The sequence below is a fragment of the Amblyomma mixtum genome, chromosome 3 (assembly GCF_055824585.1).
Source record: "Amblyomma mixtum isolate Tamu chromosome 3, ASM5582458v1, whole genome shotgun sequence".
In the NCBI taxonomy this organism is placed as follows: domain Eukaryota; kingdom Metazoa; phylum Arthropoda; class Arachnida; order Ixodida; family Ixodidae; genus Amblyomma; species Amblyomma mixtum.
This window is the reverse complement of record NC_143014.1, coordinates 174,892,421-174,909,768: the sequence shown is the minus strand read 5'-3', so window position 1 is coordinate 174,909,768 and position 17,348 is coordinate 174,892,421. Positions and strand designations below refer to the sequence as shown.

The 17,348-nt window shown below is 51.6% G+C and overlaps 1 protein-coding gene across 3 annotated transcripts in view; it reads right to left on the bottom strand.

Moving 5' to 3' along the window:
• Positions 1-17,348, bottom strand: part of slo (calcium-activated potassium channel slo) — a 159,252-nt gene that overhangs the window by 102,419 nt on the left and 39,485 nt on the right. The window lies entirely within an intron of this gene.

Below are 17,348 nucleotides of genomic sequence, written 5' to 3'. Positions count from 1 at the left end.
CGGTGGCGGCGGGACGCGTGCGCCGCGCTAGTCTAGAATTAGGCGCCGCCGACCCTCCTTGGCCGCGCGGTGCAGATCGATCGTCGCACGGGCTCATCGACCAGCCTCGCCGCAAAAACACCCGAGTCGGCTGTGTGTGTGGGCTAAAGAGGTACGCGAGGGAGGAGAGACGCGCAAAAAGCAGGAAAAGCAAACAGGACTCGGCGCTGGGCTGGACGGCAGGTACGCCGAAAACACAAAGCACTCGCTCCCCCGCCGCCGTCGACCGCGTTGCCACGGGAAACTCGTGAAACAGAGACACCTAAAGACAGGCGCCCGTCTTGAACAGCGGCCCGGAGATGTCACTCAGCGGTGGGCCGGCCGCATGCCCCGTGTCACGAAAGCGCAGAAAAGACCTAAATAAAAAAAGGTGCGCGCCCGAGTTCTGCCTTCTTTTCTGCTCTCTTCTTTTTATTTTCGTCTCCTTCTTTTTTTTTCTCCTGGTTCTGTCGCTCACGGGCTGACGCAGGCGTGGGAGCGGCGAAACGAACGAGAGGCCTCGCGGTCCTTACTCGGCGCGTCTCGGTCTCCCGCCGCCGTCGCGAGAGGCCATGGCGTCAGCGAGTTGATGGCTAAGACAGCGAGGACCCTGCGATGACGAAGAACGTTTCGATGATGCAGCAGAGGATCTGCCCATGCTGTACTCGAACGTATGTGGAGCAAAAAGCGGCGCGAAAAGCGTCACAACAATAGCAAAGTTTGCCCTCAAAGGAACGCGTTCGAGTTCCTTTCGATCGAGTTCCGAGCGTCCATTGGCTGCTATAGCAGCCAGCCTTTCTTACACGATTCTGCATACTTACAGTAAAGCAACGTAGCTTTTTTTTTTACATACCTAGAATCCCGAAACTATATGAATATTCAAGGGCCCACCCAGTTTGCACCCCCCGCACCACCTCTTCCAAATGGCCCAGACGAATTCAATCAAAGAAACACCCCAGACCGCCAGACAGGCTTGCTTAGCGATACGGACTGCACGAAACGACAGCCTCCCGCAAACTACTCCCGCTTTTCCACGTCGAAGATCCTACACGTAGCTGACATCTTACTCCGCTCTCCGGAACTACCCCCTGTTACGTCTCGCCTTCGTCCTGGGGAAGACAACGACATGGCAGCAGCGAAACGCCGACAAACCCCGAGACGCGCGTTGGGTGAGCGCCTGGATTGCCACGGAAGCCGCGTCCGTCTGCCCGGTCGAGCGAGCGTTTTCCCTACACCGAGTGTGAACGCGCGTTCGAAGTGCGCGGGAACGCCGCTCGAGGACATTCCGGCGTCTGTGCGATGGCATCGTTCCCCCTCTCCCAGCGCGTGACGGCGGTGTGATCTCTCGGGAGTGAGAGTGCGTGTGTGTCTGTGATTGGTGCCAGTGAGAACTTCCTTCCCCTGCAGGCCCGGCCCCCATCTAGGGACCCTAGGGAAGGGGAAGTCTTTAAAACCTCGGCAGCGGCACAGCCGAGAGAGCTCTTTGTCATCGAATGATCTCCTGATGAGCTGTCGTGAGGCAGCGTTCCTGCAGCTCACTTGTACATATGTAAATTCCTGTATAAAGTCCTCTCTCATTGTCTTTTCCAGCAGCCGCGTCTTCGACGTCCCTCATTCCCTCTCCGGCACACGACCATGCTACCTCGTCTGTAACAAACTGGTGGCAGCGGTGGGATGCTGCTACCTCGTCCTTAACACCCCTCACCGATGCCTATGCGCCAATTCCTCGAAACGTCAACACCAACCACTTTACGCTCGGTGACATGAAGCGGAAAACAACCTAAGCGCCACCCAAATGCACATCAGCAGCCAAAAGCTTATGAAATGGCATTATTTCATTGCCTTCTATCCCCACATTCTGAAAAAAAAAAAAAATGCGATTGCACGACCTCCCCACTGCACCATTAGATTTCAAACAATCATGCCTTGTATGCAAGGAAATTAATTTTTTTTTCGACTGCAGTCGCCTTCCATAAGCTTCCGACGGCGGGTGTACACCGTTATCGCCGATGTCGTGCTCAGTGACGAAACTCTGGCGACATCTCCTGCCCGCTCACTTCTACATCCTATCCATCTTACTTTCCGGCCTGCAGAGAGCCCTTAACCGCGGAACATGCTACAGTACTGGCTACACCCGTCGTCCTCCTCCAGCCTACCTAAAAAGCATCGCTAGATGTACTCGCGAGCCGTCATTAAGGCTGGCCTGCGTCCGGCTGGACTCCAGGAGTACCACAGTTCTTTCTATTCAAGGAGTCCTCAACACCACCAAGAAGGCTGGCTGCCCACGGTGTCCACATCGCGTGCATGTCCGGCCAAGCCAAGGCTGCTGGCAACAGGGTGGCCGAACCTTGCACGAAAGCTTCTTTCCCGCCGCTCTAATACGAGGCCTGCTGAGTCCATCGATCTAGACACTCTCTGGGTCGAGCTGTTCGCCGGGCCGCGCTCCGGAAGCTTTCCGAGAGAACCGCCTTCGCTTCTCCCTGGAAAATTCGCGCGCGCCGCAGCCCACCGCCTGCGTCGCATCCCCACAAACACGGCGGTCACGCCCGTCCGCCACCATGTGCCTCCGGCCCTGGCACTCGGCCACCTCCCGCCCCAGCCGCCGTTCCAGCAGCACATTTTCCGCTGCTGCGCGGTACTCGGTGAACAGCTGCGGAAAACGACCGCTACGCTTTCCACAACCCTGGAGCCGTCTTCCGAAGGGCCTCTACGAGAGGCCGCTCTTGTTCTCCTGGAAACCGCTGCAGCGATTCACTACTCGGAATTGTCCGAAGTTGGATCGCCTTGGGACTTGTCTTTCGCGCCCATGTTGTCCTTAACAAGAAAGGACTTTGCTTACTCTTACGCACAATGTGTGCCCTATAGGCTCCCAAAGCATCGCCGGGTGGCGCTGCTGCGCCTGATGAGCAGCGCCATCTATGGGAGAAAAGTAAAAACTGGGGCGCTGCTCGCTGCTCGCGCTGCTTTCACCACGCTTCTTTGCACGCGCGCTCTCTTGCACGTGCGCGCGCCCGCGCTGTCGCGATGTGTCGCCTGCATGAGCCACAATAAGATCGTTCAGACTGACGCGCAGTACTGCAATGCAAACTTAATTAAAGGGGGGAAACTGATTAGTCGCGTCTACTGTGTGGAGCAGACGGTCGACGATGAGGAGGCCCATTTGACTGTAAAATGCGTTTCTCGAGTGAGTATTAACGTCGTACTGTATGACATGTAACTAGAGGTAAGTCCACGGTATAATTATATGCTCGAAATATGCGAAGTACTATCAGCTCTGAGAAATAAAGCGATACACTTGTTGATCGTAGTTGTCAGTTGTTGCATGCGATGCGCAGGGCGATCCACTTACGTGCGAGTCGAAAGGACATGCGACCAGGCAACAGTTCGTCAACATTCTACTCCACCTTGGGGGAACCCCCTAAACATTTGACCACCATTGTTCACACTTGCAAGTGCGACCTGCGGGTCGCCTTCTTGCTTGAAACGAAAACTCTCCGGAATAACATTGCTTGCGCGCTTTCGAGAATTTCGTCTGCTTTGACCGCGTCTCCTGCACTCGCGCTCGGTGCGATTCTCAATGCACTACGGTGACCAGGAGGATGTCGTGACGGTATTGATGTGCACCGCAGTCGTATAAGCGTCATGATGACAGCGACAGCGGCGCGCTTCTCAGGGCCGGCCTGCCGACCTGTTTGCCTGCCGCCGCCGTCAGAAAAATACGCTAATATTGTTTGTTCGCGTTCATACCAAACCCTGGAGCAGAGCAACGTCAAAAATGAATCATTTTTGAGGATCGGTGGCCAATACCGAGCTGCTGGTAGAAGCGATAACTGCGATACAAGCATATTTCTTTTCCAAAGCCGCTTTGCTGATGCCCTGTGCTGCTCGCCTGTTGTCACCTGGCTCCGCAGTTAAAGGCATCACGGAAATCGATCACGTCTTTGTTTTATTATGTGACGGTGAACATAGTAAAACGGTGACGCGAGTAGCACCTTTATTACAGCGCTGGCCAGTTCCGAAGTGCCCTCAGCTGCAGCATCGATGCGAAATGATTAGGCTTAGCGACGACTACGGCAGCGAGGGAGCAGCGCAGCTCGTCGCCCGGCGTGGCCGCGGGCGACGTCGTTGCCGAAAGCTCTACTGTCCGCGGACGGCGTCATTGCCAAAAGCTCCACTGTCTCGCCGATTAGTTCAGCGGCTTGCGACTCGCAGTCACAAGGCTGGAAAATCGAGCAGCGAGCGACTTGCCTGCGCGTCGTCTGCCACTTTTTTCGTGCATGGTAGGGACAGACTCACTGGCTCTCCGAAGAGCGCGGCCGCATACTCGCGTGTTCGCGGTAAGAGTGTATCACCGTGTACATACGCTTTGGTTTTTACATTACGGCCTTCGTACTACCTCCTTTTTGCTTCGCCGAGACCGCGTCTGTCAGCGCGAAGATTGCGCCTCGCGCGACTCTCCCGTCGCACGTGCACACAAAGCTAGCAGGGCGTCTGCTACGGCGCCGCCCCGAGTTTCCGCTGCTCGCCGCTGCGGCGCTGGCGTCGCGCTCCCAAACTTGACCTTGGGTTCCCTATGGTGTTTTATTATCCGAGCTTGAATAGGACACCAACTTCTTTGAAAACCCGTTTTTGGCTTGTTAAGAGTATTACAGAAAATTCACGAAGAAAGCATTTCTATTCTACAAATACAGCATTACAGAAAGTAGCAATAAATAACCTAACAGGAAGGGTCTGTTTTTTTTTTTTTTTTTACAGTCTCAGCTGTTTAAGACTTGTACGGAGAATGTGTAGTGCGGACGAAACGTCACCAACACACCTGGTCAACAGCGCGACGCTGAGGCTGAAGCAGTCGATCCTTGGCGCCAGACCCCCCCCCCCCCCCCCCCCCTCGGTGATCTCGTGAACGTTGTCAACATAAAATGATATCATCACACACTGCTAACACGAAACCAACCATAGAGAGGTAAATGGCTTGTCATCTGGCCCACACCCATAAGAAGGTTTTATTTACTGAATATGTATGGGCATACACAGGGTTGTATTGAGGCGTACAAGGGAGTAAAATTTTTACTACCCACGAAAAAGGAACACAAGCATGACAACATGTTTATGCATCCTCATTGAAGCTCATTTTTAAAGCAGCGCCAGTGCGCGAACGGATAGAGAACATCGGCGGCAACTTGCCACTCAGGTTGGGCAACTTCACGGCTCTCAGTGACCACGCGTCACGCGTTCTCTTCGCCGTAAGCAAACACAGCGGCGGCATAGGCGTATTGAAGCAGGAGTCGCCTGCTGGTGCTCTGCGAGCTAGATTGGTTGCCTATTATCGTCCATAAAGCGACATGACCATTCAATCAATAGTTCGGAGCTGAAAAGGAGTTTCAAAGCAGTTTCCATGGCCATGGATGACGATACAATTGACTAATAACCAGAGAAGAATAAGTTTGAAAATTAGAACTTCACCGGAGTAATCTGGCATGACACTACATTTGCTTTCATCTTCATGTTTTTGCAGCTTGATTTCTTAATATTCGAGAGGAAAAATGCAGGCTCATCAACTCAACAGCTCGGCGTTGAAATTCTATTTCATTGCTGCGTCGATTGACAGTCGACTGCAACACACCGCGCGAACCACATCGAAGAGAGCTGTGAGAATGAGGCCTAAGCGGAGCTCTGACGGGGTGGCGGCGCGTAGGACGGAAGATCAGGTATGGTGGGACCAATCTTCAGGCTTCAGGGGAACAGTTCAATGCAGCTTACTTTAACGTAAAACGGCGAAAATCCGACATCTTGTACTGTGGCAGACGACCGCGAAGCAGCGATCGATCCAGCGACTATGGCAACTAAGAGACATTACTCACCGCTATTATCACACGACTGACCAGAAGCAGACGCAACGTTAGGTGGCGGTGCGGACAGAGCAAAACTGTGTGACTATGCTTTTAACTTCGTCGGGGCTTGGGGAGCGTTGTGATCAAGAAACTCCATTTAAAAATGGGAGTTAAAAAGAGGAGAATCCTCCTTTATGCTCCTATAATCAGTGAAAGGAGTAAAATAGGTAACTGCCCACATTTCTGCGCCAAACTGATAGAGCAAATGTTTCCACACGTGGAGTTTAAAGGGCGACGCCAACTATTTAAACTCCTATTCGGGTTCATTCTTGTTTACAGTGCAAGTAAGGTCACATTAATAAGACATCTGGCCCATTAATCGCCATATGACCCACCAGTAAATTGAACACCCGAACACATTCTCTTGTCGCATTCCTTCTCACAGATACAGCTGGCGCTGACACCGGTTTGACATTGCGTAAACGTTCCTAGAAACAAACAAACAAACAAACAAACAAATTGGCTTTGAAGAAGGGTAAAGCTCAAAATTTGTTACTCTCGGTGGATACCTCAACCACACCGTGGAAACCATGCACACGTACCTCGCGCTGCATCCCGTGACCACCTCGTGCTCATAGACCGTGCGTTGCACAGTCGTAGGATACCTCCGAAAGCTTCGAAACGCTTCTCGGACGCTTCACGTAGGCCGGGAAGAGAGAGCCCGCAGGAATGCGCGGCGGTTGACCACAGGGAGCATGCACTCGGGACGCTGCCCGATAGCTTCCGTAAGCCTGTACCCACTTCCGCATATCGATGTTATAGTAAGTAGTTATAAGGCAAGGAAAGGCGCGGTAGCAGTCTTACATTTAGTGGACACCTGAACTCCATGCCGTGGAGACCGGTTTTTTAAATATTGCGAATGTTTACGGTAGCTATCGCTGAAATTCGCGATTTCCGCAACACACGTACACATTGTCAGTATTTGTTGTTGTTTTTTTTTTACTTCGCTTGATCCACCTACCGTAAAACATGTACCTGGCGGCAGTTACGGCAACATGGCGTGTTTAAAAGAGAAAGTGCCGCGGTCCTCAAGTGCGGCCACGCCAACTGAGAAACAATAATGTGACGCAGTTTCCGCATTGAATTTACAAGTCGACAGCTACGTATAAGAAAGGTGCGTTCCTGCTCCACCTATTTCTTGTTTACTTAGCGTCCATATAAAATGATACACGAGAAAATATGTTTCACGACGTACATTTTTTATATGAAGGCGTTGGATCGCGACGCGCAAATAAATAAACTACGCTCTTAGAATCGTATATCTCAGCAACGATCATGAAAAAATCCAGCGTTTCTGGTTCGCGCAGTGAGCCCCGAAGAAAATACGAGGCGAGAGTTGCCTCCGACTTGCACGAAACGAGGTTAGCAGGGCGCATTATTTTGTCGGCGGATGTTTCCGGCTGACAAAACCAACAAATCGAGCCCTCTTGGCCACAACCAATTACAATCCGAATCGAAGCAGAGCAAGAAAGGAGCCCCCGTCGCACTCAAAGGCCTTAATCGTCTGCATCCTACCTGCAGACTCCTTTCCCGTCGGCAAAGAAGATTGGAACCCGGATCGTTCGCTACCTCGCCATTCTTTGCGCGCACGTCCCCCTCCTGCGCTCGCCCCGAGCCAATCAGAGAGCTTTCGCCAGTGCGCCCAGTAAGGAACTTGCCGCGGTGTCCCGTTGCATACTAAAAAAGCGGGCCGCGCATCGTGCCGCGGTATAGAATGCGTTTCGACGCAGCAGCCGCCGTTCGTAGGCGCACTATGGAGAAAATTGTTTCGCAAGGCTCTGTCGGCGATCAAGAGAGCTCCGGGCGAAGCCAAGGAAGGATGCGCTGCGCGGACGGCTCGCACGGAGTTCCAGTTGCCGAACGAAGCTAACGGCGCACGAACCAAGCAATGCAATTGCGACCGAGCGGCGGCAGCCTCGGCAGATAAAAAAAAAAGTAAAAAAATCGCGCGGGCGGGGCATCCGATGCCGCCTCGGCGCCCGAGAGGGGCACACTCGTGCATGCGCGCCCAGTTTTCTCACTCGAAGCACGGCTGCACGCCGAGGCCCTGAGCGACGACAGGTCAGCGCCACGCAACGCTGACGTCACAAATGAAGTCGTAATGGCGCTCTGCAAAGCTTCGAGTTGCATAATCTTGAGAAATGAGAAAGCCCGCGGCGCTTCATCCTTTCATCCGGAAACTGTAGGGGCCACGAACGTCGTTTGTCGGTCGTTACAGCGTTAGGTACATTCGCCACCTTTTTACTCCGAACACGTAACCTACGCGCAGGGTTGCGTGCCTTGTGATCATAGAAGGAGTCTGCCTCTGCACAGCCTGCGCCGACAAAGAACAAGGCATTGCGTGGCAGGGCATATACTTCCGTGGCGAAAGGCGTATAAGGTCACTGCATGGTTCCGGAAGGGCAAACGAGTGGCTCCAAAGGCGAACCACTGGAACACAAATATGATGAACAGACAGTAAGGTCTATCAATAAGGCGGCAAGCTGTTTGACTGCAAGCATGCCAGAGATTAGGCTACACAGAATAGTCCTGCTAAAATGAAAGCGCCAGCTGGGCCGAGACGGTTGTGAAACGCGTCTATTCCGAGTGAAAAGGGAGGTGAAACGTAGACGCTTGAATAGCGCGTCATTGGCGTCTGATATGCTGGTATTTATCAGCACAGTATAACTGACGACCCGCGTGCTTTTAATAGTATAAAACGCTTCAGTTTGTGCCGTATACTTTGGTACCTGAGGATTTCGGGTAATGCACGCCAAATTCGCATTGAATGTGCCTCCGACACCACAATTTACGTATTCCTTATTTTTTTTTTCCGCGTGAAGTCTTATCGCTGAATAGATGGCTGTCGCTTGCTGATTACAACAGCGGCCGCGCTGACAAAGCCGATCATTGTCAAAAGAAGTGCAAGCGCGACAGCACCTGCATGCTTTTGTGGCACCAATACGGACGCGATTTACTTGCCTAAAGTATTTTTATTTAGTTATTTAATTATTTATTCATTTGTTTAGAGTACCCTGAAGACACAGAAAGTTATAGAGGAGATAGGGCGAACTGAATAAGTACACGAATAAAACAATGAAAAATACACAAAGATAAACGCCAAAAATACAAATACAAAAATACAAAATACATAAAAATAACACAATTAAAGAAACAGTTTAAAATGCGAACTCAGTAATAAACAAAGCAACAAGAAACAATGAACGCAGACTCTGTGTAAGCATATGAAAACAGGCCGATATTGAGCTTCGAAAACTGTCGCTGTTAGTAATGATGACTAACGGGTCAGCCAGGTCGTTCCACTCTCAGCACATTTTTGGTAGGAACCAATGCGAACAATGAACGGTATCTTTGTGAGGCATACGGGCTCTGTGCGAATGGTCAATACGCGGTGATATTAATAATGGAGTGGGCGTTATTAGTCGTGATTTCAGCGCTTCGCTGTGGTGAAAGAGTGAGAAACACGATAACTTTGTACGTGTTGCGAAGAGAGGAAGATTAAGAATTGATTTCATGTTAGTTACTCTATAGCAGTCCGATGGTATAGTTAGCAAGAATGAAACGGGCTGAACGGCTCTGCACAGCGTCTCGGTTATTTATTAGTGTAATGTTTCCCGGATGCCAGATGGATGACGCGTACTTCAAGTTAGGCCGGATGTATGTAACATTTAATTGCTTTCTGAGTGATGATAAGGCAAGATAAATATTCTTCTCAGATAACCTAGTATACATATGCATTTAGTTTTTTTTTTTATATCATGCATTCAATCTGTGCTTTCCATGACAGTGTTTGTGATCCCAACGCCTGGGTGTATGTATGTTACCGTTTTTAACAAACGACAGTTACGAAAAAAATCGTGATAGAGTGGTTCGTTATGTGCAACACTTATGGATTTGCATTTAGAAATGTTCCGTATGCCCTACCTTGCACCAGTTAGTAATGTCATCAATGTCAGATTGAAGAGAGGATACATCAGTCATTTGTTATTTTGCGGCGCACAACGCAATCTGCAAACAGACATATGGAAGATGAGAGAGTAGTGGGTAAGTCAATGCTGCAAATCAAGAAGATTAGCGACCTAAGTACAGAACCCTGAGGCACACCAGATTGGTTGGTTTGGTTTGGTTTATGGGGTTTAACGTCCCAAAGCGACTAAGGCTATGAGAGACGCCGTAGTAGAGGGCTCCGGAAATTTCGACCACCTGGGGTTCTTAAAAGTGCCCTGACATCGCACAGTACACAGGCCTCTAGAATTTCTCCTCCAAATAAATTCAACCGCCGCGGCCGGGAGCGAACCCGCGTCTTTCTGGTCAGCAGCCGAGCACCATAACCACTGAGCCACCGCGGCGGCTTGCACACCACATTACATTAGCGCCTCAGGTGAGTGTCTCATTTGTAGTTGCAATTTGCGTGCGGTTGGCAAGGAAATAAATAATCCTTTTAAGCACCAATCGGCCAAATTTCAACTTCAATACAGGAAGTTTGTGGTCAGCCTTATCAAACACTTTCGCGAAATCTAAAAAACTGCACTCGATTATGATCCCAAGTCGGCGGATACATGAAGGACGTTAGCAAATGAAAACAACTCCTTTCTACATAAAAATAATTTGCGTGAAGCAAATTATTTTTTTAGAAAATTGACGAGGTGACTGAAAGCGTGCTTTGGCATTTTACACGTACAAAAGTGAGAAGAATGGGGTGGCACTTATAAGAACTGTGCGGGAGTCCGGATTTACGAGAAGGAACTGCCTTGATTGTTTTCAGATTAGGGGGCAAACAAGCTTGATTGTATGATTTTGCGAAATGGCAGTTTAATGTTCAAGAACTGTATTCTGTAGTGTTCTGATGAAACTTGGCGTTAGTATCGCCAATACCACATGCAGGTGACCTTTTGAGTCTATTGACAATGGCCCGAATACCTGCTGCGTTAAGAACAATAGAATTCATTAGAAGAGAGTTTGGATTTAGGCACGGAGGATAGATCGATATAAATACATTGGAAAAAGACTGCATGAAGTTGTTATTAAGCAGTCATGCACAACGATGATTTGGAACAGCGTCACCTGAGTAGTCTACGAGGGTAAATTATTTTCTTCATTACTTTATACAATATTCCAGAAACGGTTATGGTTAGTTTATAGCAGGTTCGGAAGAGTTGTGTTAAAAACGTAGTTTTAGCTCTTTTTAGAGCGTTGGTAGACGCACTTTCAGCCTTAGTATGCTGACCGTGGGTCAGCAAGACAATTTTTTTGAAGTATAGAGAAAGAAGCGGAACTTCTTATTTGATAAACGTTTAAGGTATTTCCTACGACCACAGTGAGCGAACTCACTGCACTCACGTCACCCTATATTTCAGTCTAGAGCGCCCATCAAACTCGTAGTTAGCAGCAATGCCCGCGACAGATGCCCGCTGACGTCGCCGACGCCTCCGACCTCAGCCGGCGAGGGATGCTGCACCGCACTCGCAACAACCCTCGCGCGTTCTCTGGAAAACTTACCAGCGCAGTGACAAATAAGACGTCGGTACGCGACCGTTCCCTACAGCTTCTTGGTGCGCGCGCTCGAATTCCAAATATACCGCCAATGGTTAATCACGAGTTCAGCATAGTTCCAGCTTCTCCTCCACTAAAGGACTGGCATTGACCCTCGCTGCGCTGCTGCGACCGTTAAGTGCTATGCGCAGATGAGAAATGTGCGCCAGTGGCCAAAAAGGGGTTTTCTGTGACATGTGGGAGCAGCTGTAAAAAAAAAAAAATACTCATGACTGCGGCCCTGGCGCGAGTGAAGAAGAGCGAAGACCGACCGCAGCACCCGACTCCCAGCCCCCAAACGTGCGCCCACTCCCAGAATCACGTGACCGCAAGTGGTGCATTCTCGAGGGCGGCCACATCGTGGCCTACAGGTTCACTGCTACGCAGACCCGCCACGTCAACGCTACCCTCGGGCAGCATGTGGGCGCGCAAGTCGCCTACAAACTACAGCGCTGTTTAGCCCCAAGAAAGTCCCATCGCGTGTCTTTGGCTGTGAAAACAATGGGACAGTTGCAGAAGGACGCGTCTGCGCAGTCCACTCTGTCCAATGTCGCCCGTGGCGCCGTTGTCCCGGACCGGCGGCGGGCTCCGCTGCACCCAGTGCCGGCGGTGGAGACCCAGTTTCATCGCAGGAGAGCGCTCCGCTGCAGCAGCAGCAGCAGCCGCCTCGGCGGCGACGGCGGCTCCCATAATCGAAGAGCGGATTCTGGCGCTCGACCCAGGGAGTGCAGCGGCAGCGACTCGGGCTCCGCACGGCTGAACGCTTCCGGCGAGCCGCTACCACCCTTTCTCCTTCCCCTCCGCGAAACACTCGCCGGGCAACATCGAACCGAAGAGAGGAGCGATGGGCTCCTCCGGCAGGTGACGCGTCTCCCGTAATCCGCCGCCGTTCCTCCCGCGCTTCGCCTTCCCCCAGAGCAGCGTTTTCAGCCGATGCGAGACCGTTCGGCACTGCTGCTGCTGCTGCGTACACGAGGCGCTCATGCACTGAGGGCGCCCTCCCTGCGTGACACACTTTTCAACTGCGCCGATAAAAAGTGTGTCACCGCCTACGCAGGAACCCTCGCTGACGGCACGTCGGGCCGAGATCAAAGTTTTGGGCTCGGTCTGCCGCAGGCGTCCGAACGCGCCTTCTGTGCTCTCAAGATCGCAGCTCTCTGTGAACGCCCTGCTGCGCTGCGCAGTCTGCGGCGCTCTGTAGACACAGCGAGCAAACAAAAAAACACGGTAAACAGCGCTTCTTTCGTTGCCTCCCACTACACACACGCACTAACCGCCGCTTGCCCGAGCCACCAGCCAAGAAATTAGCCCGCTGAATCGAGGTCCGCGCGCAGAAGGCTCCCCGCGCGGTTGCCACCAGGCCTCAGGGGTGGGGAGGTGGGGAGTGGGAAAGGAGTGCGGCGACGTGACATTCCAGGGGGAAGCGGCGGCGGGAGGAGGTTCAACATGGAGTCAGCGGCAGCGAGGAAGCCGGCGGCTGCGTCGCGCTCAGGCGCCGATCGATGGGAGTTTGGCCCGAGCCATAATCCCCCGCCTCGGAACCCCTCCGTTGCCTCGGTGTTCCCGGCCGGCAGCGCACCACCCTCGGCCGCCTTCCCCCTCGAGCGCATTCCAGGCCGGCCACGACGCAACAAGACGCGCCACCGAGCTGCCGCCGGCCTCGCGCGTGCGTGCGTGTGTGTGCGTGCGGGCACGTGCTACTGCGCAAGCAGGCTCGCAGCCATGCCTCCGGCGCGCCGCCGGGGGTGAGGGGGGGGGGATGGGAGAGGGCGTAAGAACGCCGAGTGCGAGGCCTCGTCGCCGCGGACTGCGATGCGGCCCACCGACGAGCAGCGCAGAAAAGATCACGGAGACAGTCCAGCCAACCTCTTTTCTGCCTTGTTTGTTTCAGCGCACATTAGCCGAGGAGTAGAGAGAGGGGGGAGGAGCAGCGCCGGCTAATGCAGGCACTAGCTAAGAGTCAGGGTCGTCGAGATATCTGTGGCCCAAATTGTACGTGTAATCAATCATTCTTTCGGTTGACTGCGGGTGACAACACTCCTAGTTACGCCCAACGTTTGTTACGGCAGACTCCACATCACAAGGCGCATTTTCATTTCTGACGTTTAACACGGTTAGCTAAGCAGAACTTTTTTTACAGTGGTACCATGTTTTTTTTCCACGTCACTATAAGGATTTTTTGAACGGACGGTGAAGTAAAGTACACTAAACTAGGGATACCGCAATCCATAACTGTGAACACCGCAGCGATACAGTTGAAACTAAGATATCTCATAAATCTGCACTTTATTAAAGATTCGGCAGCGTAGACACGCGAAAGAACTTGAGAAGTGCAAGTACCCTTTTTCACGAGCCCGACTTATTTCCGTTTTGTTGTGCGTTAGCACTTAGAGTGGGCATTCCCCGCATTTAGCTGTTGAATATTTGTCTGTCTGTCTCAAGCCTGCTTTGGGCAGGCTGCTCGCCTGCCAGATATATATATATATATATATATATATATATATATATGACCAATTCCGTGTATATGGGCATTAACCCAATATCGTTATCCGAACAACTGCTATCCGTGAACACTGGGTCCGAACCCCTGAACCGGTGAAAACCGAAGTGCTAGCACAAATATTTCGAAAATCTCCAAGCTACGCAAATCGACAACCATTTTTATTCATTGGCACCAAAGTCCATCGCCATCGAGGTGCACGCGCGGTGGCTGTTACTCATTCCTACTCTTCAACAACGCACGGCTTTGTTATATATATATATATATATATATATATATATATATATATATATAACAAAGCCGTGCGTTGTTGAAGAGTAGGAATGAGTAACAGCCACCGCGCGTGCACCTCGATGGCGATGGACTTTGGTGCCAATGAATAAAAATGGTTGTATATATATATATATATAACAAAGCCGTGCGTTGTTGAAGAGTAGGAATGAGTAACAGCCACCGCGCGTGCACCTCGATGGCGATGGACTTTGGTGCCAATGAATAAAAATGGTTGTCGATTTGCGTAGCTTGGAGATTTTCGAAATATTTGTGCTAGCACTTCGGTTTTCACCGGTTCAGGGGTTCGGACCCAGTGTTCACGGATAGCAGTTGTTCGGATAACGATATTGGGTTAATGCCCATATACACGGAATTGGTCATTTTCTCGTTCAGACTAATATATATATATATGGCAGGTGTTGCCATAGAAGAGCAGTGGCGCATCGCTTAGCCGCTGCACCATTGCACCTAAAGGGTATGAGGACTCCCAGGGATCTATTAATCTGAAGGAGAAAATGACCAATTCCGCGTACATGGGCATTAACCAAATATCGTTATCCGAACAACTGCTATCCGTGATCACTGGGTCTGAACCCCTGAACAGAAGTGAAAACCGAAGTGCTAGCGCAAATAATTCGCGTATCTCCAAACTACGCAGATCGACAACCATTTTTATTCATTGGCACCAAAGTCCATCGCCATCGAGGTGCACGCGCGGTGGCTGTTACTCATTCCTACTCTTCAACAACGCACGGCTTTTTTTGTTTTTGTTTTTTCAGCACTGGCATAGCGGCGCAGCGTGCTACAACACATTCAAACGACACTCTGAAGTCGTCGCTAAGCCCTCACAGCAACGCAGCGTTCTGGCCATCTTTCCCAACGAAGTTCGCTCACCGTGAGCGGGGGGGAGTATTTTATGTTCGCCCATCCTCAGCTCCCGTTCCAATCTTTTGTTCTCATTCCTTCACAAGACCGCTCTCACTGCGGTTTCTGAGCGCGGCGGAGAAAAAGTTGCCTGGAATGTTGTCCGCGAAAAACGAAAGGAATGTCCATCGCGAACGCGCTCGCCAAAAAAGGACACCGGCCGCTCTTCTCGTTGGCGCTGAATTCCCCAAACAGCGCGCCGCGGGAGTCGATAGAGAGTGGTCAGCTCGGGAAAACGGGGAACCGCATTCCTCGTTCAATGCCAGCACAACGAGAAGAAACAAGAATGTTCACGACGACGCCAGGGGTGACGTCGGCCGAGCTTCCGCTGTGGTTGTCACGACGAGTGCGCATGCGCTCTGACGATTTCTCGTGCCGCGCGAAAGGCCGGGTGACAGTGACGCGGTTGTAAAGCACGCACGCCATTTGCTTTTCGCCGCGATTCACTGTGCGCACTAAGCGGCTACTGCGCACTAAGCGGATACTACGCCGTTCAGCGCAAGGTACTAGTCGCCAGCAAATATTGCGCCTTTTAGACACCGAAGCGCAAGAGTGCCGTCAACTTATTCAACGGTCTCCAAGACAGTCATCTTTTCTTCCCTTCATCAAGAACGTTTAATGAGCCAGCAGAGTCAGGCTAACGAACTGAACTCCGAGCTTGGACATTGTCGACTGCTTTCGCTTCCAGTCGCAGGTGTGAGCACAGTGAACGCGGAAAGAAGCCACAATGGTGGGCCTCCTGTCTTTGCTTAACCACCCAAAGTACTGTTTCTTTCGCGACCTAAAGATCGTTGCAGACACGTACAAGCGCAAAAAACACGGACAGAGAAAGAGACTTCGACAACACGAGCGCTCGTGCTGTCCAAGTCTCTTTCACTGTCAGTGTTTTAAGCATGAAATGCTTTTAGCTCCCGTTGTCGGCAGTGTGGTGACGTCGCGCCGAGACCGAGAGCCAACATCCGGGAACAGAATTCCACACATCCGGGCACTGAAACGAGAGCATCCCGGCACCGTACGCGATTTAACGAGACTCATACGTGATCTGTTAGAGGCTTTGAGAGAGGGCCGCTTAGAGCAAGAGGGGAGCTCCAGGGCGAGAAGGGCTTTGGGCGTTAAAACTGCTTCCGCGCCGTCCCCAAGGATGGCGCCGCGGTCCCACACTCACGCATGTAAAAGACCGGCCGCTGGACTTTAAGCTCTTGACGTTTCCTCCTTTGGCAGGCAGATGTATACACGCTCGCGGAGTATTCGAACGCGCTGCATATACATTCTTGTCAGGCCTGCGTCTCGTCGTGTCCGCGTACGCTTCTGCATCGTCCTGCATTTCAATGCCGCTACCGTTACAGCTGCATAAGCTGAGCAATGGAGCCTGATGAAAGGAGAGGTAGGAAGCGTCTTGCGGAAAGCGATCACTTTGCGAGTGATACGCCACAGCAGAAGACTGCTCGCCCCTGCCGACAACGCCATGATTATGCGGCCGCTCCCGAAAGCGACAAGGCCGCCACGGTTCGCGGCTGCCTACCTAAGCCCGCATATTGCAGGCGATCGCTTCGACGCAACAAGAAGAGTGTGGTGTGGTGTGGTGTGGTGTGGTGTGGTGTGTTGAACACTAGACCCATTTCAAGATTTTGACTAGTACCATCTACAACCAATGTGTTATGCCCGTAAACATTTCATGCACACTCTACTCTCGGTTACGGAAGAGGCAGAAATTTTTTTTTGCGCGTGTACGTGCCTGCTATGAACCAACTAGCCCAAAGGTCTGTGCTCTTAAAGATCGTTGTTCGCGCAGCAGGAATCGCCCAACACTACACCTTTCCCATAATGTTCTTGCCGCCCTATTCGCCACCGCGAAGAGCAGAAAGCAAGCGCAGTTGTCACCATCATAAATTCAGTCGTGGCCAACGAATATCGCCGCGCAGAAATGAAACATGACGTGAAAGTAACCCACGGCCAGAAACAGTGTCACGTTGTACGCATGCACGGAGAAGCTACTCTTTTAAGTGCGTGAGACGATGGACATATCCAACGGCCACGTTCTTCACAAACATGCACCCAGCAGTTACTAAAGAAATCTGGAAGGACAAGAAAGCTTGCTTGATTCCTGATTCCCTAGGCAGCCATACAGCGAGATCAAGGCCAGCAGCAGCCCGCTGCCATGGTCGCATTTCGCCTACTGCTATTTGAGACCGAGTGGATCGATTTCTTAA